At 36.6% G+C, this 7,393-nt stretch overlaps 1 protein-coding gene across 3 annotated transcripts in view; it reads left to right on the top strand.

Annotated features, from left to right (window-relative positions):
• The window catches only part of kif26ab (kinesin family member 26Ab), a 160,296-nt gene that overhangs the window by 53,423 nt on the left and 99,480 nt on the right, over positions 1–7,393 (top strand). The window lies entirely within an intron of this gene.

Raw genomic sequence — 7,393 nt, 5'->3', positions numbered from 1 at the left:
AGACAGTCGTCGTGCCTGTCCGCAAAACTTGACCGAGGCAGTTTTTCCACGAATTAAAGAAACTAAGATGATAGAAGTGTACACCAGAAATATTGTTATAGTGTTTTGATTTGTTTGGTGCAACACAAGTCAGTTTTTTACCTGTTTCACGGACCCTGGCGATGCAATGGCTGATTAATGCACTAAAATGATTTTCCTATTACATTTCCATATATAACACTTGTAAAATTACTTGTGTTTATCGCAACTCAATTTTTAAGATGAAATACGTTGTTAATTTTTTTATACATAAATGCAAATACTTACGTAATAATTCTCTATTGTCATTTTATAGTTGAGTTAGATTCTGTTTGTAGCTTAACCAACTTTTTTTTTTAAATGATAAGACATAAAATGTCTAACACTGTCAGCTTTGTTCAACATGATATATTCCTCTGGCAATTTTATTTATTCTACGTCATTATTATTAGCCTATTATTATTATTATTTGTACATTCTTTTTACTGTTGTTCTGTGTTCACACACTTCTGTAAGTTGATTCTGGCATTAATAAATAAACTATTTTCGGTTTATAACTGTTATTTCAAGACTTGCGAGGATAGTCGTACTATACGATAGGATAACATACTGTTATAAATATTAGATGTTTCACAGCTGATCTGTTTCAGTATATATTCCTCACCTGTTGCAATAAACAATCATTCAGCTCTATAGCGTATTTTAGGTTTACAGCATGCTTTGGGGTTTTCATATTTATTTTAGAGATTAATATATTGTTTGTTTGTGATTTTTTTTACCTATGTGTGAGCTATATAAATGAAATAAACAATTAATAGTTAATGCATAATTAGCAATTATTCCATTGGCATGTGGACTGAAGTTATATTTAAACAACATTAATACAAGATGGCTTATGAAAATGTTTGTGAAGAATTTGACTTATTTAAAGTCACATTGTAAAAAGGCCATTGTCTCGGCCTACCTCTTAATTAAAAAAAAGATAGGATGGGATAGCAAACCAAATAGAGTGTTTATTTTAAATAAAAGATTAAAGATGGCATTTAAGTTTAAGAACACTGATCATATCAAAATCTATAGCTTTTAGGCCACATTCTTCATTGTCTTTTATTTTTTAACATGTATTTTATTAATTGTTTTAATCTTACTTGTTGAAATTGGCAATGGAAAACCAGGGTAAATTAATCTTGAAATACTCAATTGTTTTATTATATTCTTCAATATTGCAAAGTCCCTCTGCAACCAGAGACTTTAAATTGTTCTAATATCATCATGTAATATTAATTTTATATTAAAATAATAATATACTATTATTGCTATTACAACAACAAAAATGTCAAAAGTGTTTTTTAAAAGCACAAACACGGGTGTGTCTTCTATCAAGCTTCGATAAAATGCTTAAGTACTATTTTTAACACATTTTGAAAACTAAAATCTATTTTTTGCAAGCTTTTAGTATGTACAGAGGTTTAGCTAGCTCTGGAACAAACTAACGTAGCTTCGGATCATTCATATAACAAGATATAGCGATAACAATTTGTTGATCAGGCATTTAAACTAGCTAATCGGGGGTCCTAAAGGGGACCGAATTCGATGGGGGACTCGATACCCCATGACAGCGGCATGGCCGAAATCCTCAGGCGAGCGCAGTTGCTTCCTCCCGATTGCGATGATGAAAAGAACGATGGGAAACGACTTGCTGACGACACAGCTTAAATGCTCATTGGGCGAGAATGTCAGGCGATATCTTTTTTCTTAAGTGTTCCATTAATAAGTCCATTAACTGAAGTAGATTGTATTTATTTGTTATTTATATGTGGAAAAACACACATGTGAAATATATTGTCTTCATAACCACCTTAAGCAGTGGTAATTCAATTGCATCGATTGCATCTGCGATATAAAAAGCCCTTTTTATTAAAGTATAACAAAAACATTACAAGACAAGATGGTGTCATGGCTCTGCTTCCTTAGTCATGTTTTTCTTGGTCCTGTAGCAGAGCCATGGCAAAGTCTTTGGTTATGTGTGGAGAGAAACATATTATTGTCCTTTTGACAATAATATGTGTTCTCTCCAGTGTCTCGTCATTGGCCCCGCTCCTCTCGTTTCCTTGTGATCTTTCCCTGTGTGTTTGATTACCCACACCTGCCCCATGTCGTTATCCCTCGTTTGTGTTCCCTGTATATACCCTCTTGTTTCTTTGGCCTGTGCTCGTGTATTGCGTTGTGTATGTGCTCATGTTATAGCCCGTGTTCCTGTTATAGCCCGTGTTCCTGTTATATATGCCTTGTTCGTGAACTGTGAGTTTTGTGTTTTTGCTTTAGTTATCCTGCCGTGTTTTTTGTAAGACGTTTTGTCGTGTTTTTTCAGTTAGGGTTTTACTGTTCTTGTTTTATCTTTTGCCCCCACGTCGGAAGTCTTTGTTTTGTTTAATACAGATTCTTTGTTTCGTTTTTCCCCCATCAAGGGTGTTTTGTTTTGTGTTTTTGTATAATAAATACCCTTGTTAACCCCTTCACTACTGCCTGCAATTGGGTTCTTCCTCTCGCACACGATTCCTGACAAGATGGTATACAGTTTACATTCAAAAACACCAATTTTAAGAGGTGCTAAGACAAGAAAAAATAATAAAAGATAATACAAACCAAACAAAAAAGAAGACAAAAAAGAAAGATTTTTTTCAATTCATCCATATGAATAAATACAAAACAAGAAATATAATTTATATTATCGAAGTAAAAAAAATGCCAGCTTTTTATTATTTGCTTTTGACAGTTATTTATTAAAAACCAATTATTTTGACCTCCTTTTTCACAGTTTCCATATTTCATTTTATATAAACGACATGTTAAATTTAACCACAATTATTGCACTTCCAGGAATGAAAGAAAAATATGCTCTGCAAGAAAATATGCTCTGTGTTTTCTTGAAATGAGCAGTGTTGGGCAAGTTACTCTGGTAATGTAATTAAATTACTGATTACTCCTTTTAAAAGTAATCAAGTTACTGGTCTGATTACTTTATTTCAAAAGTAATTAGTTACACTACTTGTTACATTACTACCCCCACCCCTCAAAAACACAACATAACCTCTTTAGCCTTCTCAAGTCTAAACTTTATTGGGAAGTGCATACTCTACTCTGTCTCGTCTTTAATTATTTTAATACATTCTTTCTGCTTATTCCATACTAAACCCTGTCATAAATAGTAATAATAATTCAACTCTGTGACATTTTAACTTAAAACATTTGTTCATATGTTAACATGTTAACTAAACCTGCATACTCCATAATGTAAAAAGTCTCTCCTTAGTTTCTTATAACTTGTACACAGCAAAATCGCTGGTGTCAAATGTTCTGGGACGGTGTTGAATTCCCAGTGTTGACATTGTTTTAACACTATATAGCAGGGGTCACCAACTAGCGGACTCCGGTCCGAATGTGGACCGCGAGATGCGTCCGTCCGGACCCAAAGCCTTTTAACGTAATAAATAAATGAACGCCTAACATTATTTTCTAATGCAATCACATTTATACTATAGTAACTCAGGCACAAAATGTCCGAACAGTCTCACACTTCACACATTTGATAAAAGTCCTGGCGTGATGACATCTACATGGTAAAATTCAGATACTGTTATAGCGCCACCTGCAGGAAACAGGAAGTAGTATGTTTTAAACTGTGATTTACTCCTCATACAGATTCAAACAAGTCAGCATCATATTTGACCAGTATAGCCAGTATGATCTTCAGACCTTTGTGATGATACATTTCATGATCCTGACTTTTCATTGAGGGGCGTGTCCGTGGCGACCTGATAAAGTTTGATGTTTCACCATGAAACAGGAAGCTATAGTAACTCAGGCACACAATGTCCGATCGGCCTCATACTTCATATGTTTGATAAGAGTCCTGGCCTGAACACATATCCACGTCAGTGTTCACTTATAGTCATAGCGCCACCAGCTGGCAATAGGAAGTATGGCACGGAAAAATCTGTAATGTAACTCCTTACATGCACGTTGCCCACCGTTCACTGTTCCTGAGGCCGACAGGTGGTGATGGCACAGGGTTGCGGATGCACTTTTGCGCGAGAGCCTGATCATCGCTGCTTGCAGCTTTAATTCTTCTTTTTCTTCTTCTTCTTCTTCTTCTTCTTCTTCTTCTTCTTCTTCTTCTTCTTCTCCCTCTTTGATCGCTAATTTGAAGGCCTAAACATGCTCAAAAACTCACAATAATTTGCACACGCATCAGACCTTGCAAAAATTTACGTCTGATATGGGTTTTAAAATTAGGCGTGGCAAAATGGCTCGCTAGCGCCACCTAGAACTGCCCAGGCCGCTACGCAATACGTACATGCACCAAATTTGGTGGGCTGATAGAACTCCCCGAATCATTAAGAAAAGTCTCTTGTTGCATATCTCTTAACCCAACAGGAAGTCCGTTATTTTTGATTTCCTGTGCAATTTTGTAATTTGTTTAAATTTCCAGTCGTCGTACTTTAAAGAACTCCTCCTAGAGTTTTAATCCGATCAACATCATCTTCATGTCATTCTCATCTTAAGGCCTTTGCGAAGCTAAATTGCGGTGATCTTGACTTTTCGTGGGGGAACGTGACCCTGGCGGCCTGCCAAAGTTTGGCGTTTCGCCATGAAAAGGAAGTTATTGTAACTCAGGCCTACAATGTCCAACAGGCCCCAGACTTCACCCAGACTTCACACATTTGATAAAAGTCCTGGCCTGAAGACATCTACATGGTAATTTTCAGATACAGTCATAGCGCCACCTGCTGGAAACAGGAAGTGGCATGTTTTAAACTGTGATTAACTCCTCATAGAGATTCAAACAGGTCAGCATCATATTTGGCCAGTATGATCTTCAGACATTTGTGATGATACATTGAAAGATCCTAACTTTTTGCTGGGGGGCGTGTCCGTGGTGGCGTGACAAAGTATGATGTTTCGCCATGAAACAGGAAGCTATAGTAACTCAGGTACACAATGTCTGACCAGCCCCAAACTTCACATGTTTGATAAGAGTCCTGGCCTGAACACATATCCATGTCACTGTTCACTCATAGCAATAGCGCCACCAGCTGGCAAAAGGGAATGTGACACATTTAAATAAATAACAGGATATCTGGTACATGTAAATAAATTAAATTCTTTCTATAATATAACTTCCTAGACCTTTGTGACAATACATTGCAAGTTCCTGACTTTTCGTTGAGGGGCGTGTCAAAGAGTTGATGTTTCGCCATGAAACAGGAAGCTATAGTAACTCAGGCACACAATGTCTGACCAGTCTCACACTTCACACATTTGATATAAGTCCTGGCCTGAAGACATCTACATGGTGAAATTCAGATACTGTTATAGCGTCATCTGCAGGAAACAGGAAGTTGCATGTTTTAAACTGAGATTAACTCCTCATACATATTTAAACAGGTCAGAATCATATTTGGCCAGTATGATCTTCAGACCTTTGTGACGATACATTTCATGATCCTGACTTTTAGTTGAGGGGCCTGTGCGTGGCGGCATGAAAAAGTTTGATGTTTCGCCATGAAACAGGAAGCTATAGTAACTCAGGTACACAATGTCTGACCAGCCCCAAACTTCACATGTTTGATAAGAGTCCTGGCCTGAACACATATCCATGTCGATGTTCACTTATAGCGATAGCGCCACCAGCTGGCAAAAGGGAATGTGACGCATTTAAATAAATAACAAATCCTACTATAATTCGCCTGCATTAATTTTATCGCCTACGATTACAAATGTCCATGTCAGTGTTCACTTATACCAATAGGGCCACCAGCTGGCAAAAGGGAATGTGACACATTTAAAAAAAATAACAAATCTTACTATAATTCGCCTGCATTAATTTTATCACCTATCATTTACTTTTTTTCTTTACATGGCAATATTCAGATACAGTTATAGCGCCACCTGCAGGAAACAGGAAATGGCATGTTTTTAACTGTTTTTAACTGCTCAGACTTCACACATTTGATAAAAGTCCTGGCCTGAAGACAAATACATGGTAATATTCAGTTACAGTTATAGCGCCACCTGCAGGAAACTGGAAGTGGCATTTTTTAAACTGTGATTAACTCCTCATAGAGCTTCAAACAAGTCAGCATCATATTTGAACTGTATAGCCAGTATGATCTTCAGACGTTTGTGATGATACATTGCAAGATTCTGACTTTTCATTCAGGGGCGTGTCCGTGGCGGCCTCATAAAGTTTGATGTTTCGCTATGAAACAGGAAGCTATAGTAACTCAGGCACGCAATGTCCGACCGGCCTCACACTTCATGTGTTTGATAAGAGTCCTGGCCTGAACACATATCCACGTCAGTGTTCACTTATAGTAATAGCGCCACCAGCTTGCAATAGGAAATATGGCATGGAAAAATCTGTAATGTAACTCCTTATATGCACGTTGCCCACCGTTCAATGTTCCTGAGGCCGACGGGTGGTGATGGCACAGGGTTGCGGTTGCACTTTTGCACGAGGGCCCGATCATCGCTGCTTGCAGCTTTAATTTCTATTGAATTCTTTACCCATTAAAGTGCACCCCGTAATTTCATCTACTGAAGAAATTAACATACTAAATTACTAAATAACATTACTTAATCATTTCACCTGGGACCAAGACTAAGACATGGGTCTGACCTTTGTCATTTTTAAGAAATCAGCAGTTTTTTGTCACAGAAAACTTTGAGGTGTGAAATCATTTGCCTTTGATGTTCCTTTATTGTGAATTTGAAACTAAAGATTTTCCACTGACAAAGCAATGTGTGGACATTAACCTGAATGAGGGTGAGGTCTACCCCAGCCTTTCGTGTTGAATGTAACCACACAATAAATAGGACAAAGAAACACTCTACCCTAAGAAGAGAAAAAACCTCTTCCTGTTTGTGACCCTGTCACAAATAACAGAAGAGCCACAAAACATAATACTACCTAACTGATGCAGATAAGTTCCTTTATCTTTATAATTATTACTCTGGCCAGCAATTTCTGGTTGAAACTGTTAAGATTTATTAAGTTTTATGTTACAAATGTTAGATACAACATGGTCTGTGGTTCTTTTTCTTCTTTGCATTCTCAGCATACATTAAAGAAATTGGATCAAATAATAGATATTAAACATTTCATTTAACAATGAATATGCACAAACGAGCAAGTAAATGGTGACCTTGTTTATAAAGTTTTATGAATGACAAAAAACACAGTGGAATATTCACAGTTCACAACACAAACTGGGCGAAAACAAAAATTATTTCAATACCATACAGTTTAAACAATATTATAAAATAATGATTTTTTACAATTTTGAAAGTTGAAACAGTGAAAAGTTAAAAT

Source organism: Triplophysa rosa, linkage group LG10, assembly GCF_024868665.1.
Source record: "Triplophysa rosa linkage group LG10, Trosa_1v2, whole genome shotgun sequence".
Taxonomy (NCBI): Eukaryota; Metazoa; Chordata; class Actinopteri; order Cypriniformes; family Nemacheilidae; genus Triplophysa; species Triplophysa rosa.
Note: the sequence above shows the minus strand (reverse complement) of the source record. Positions and strands in the feature narration are given on the sequence as shown.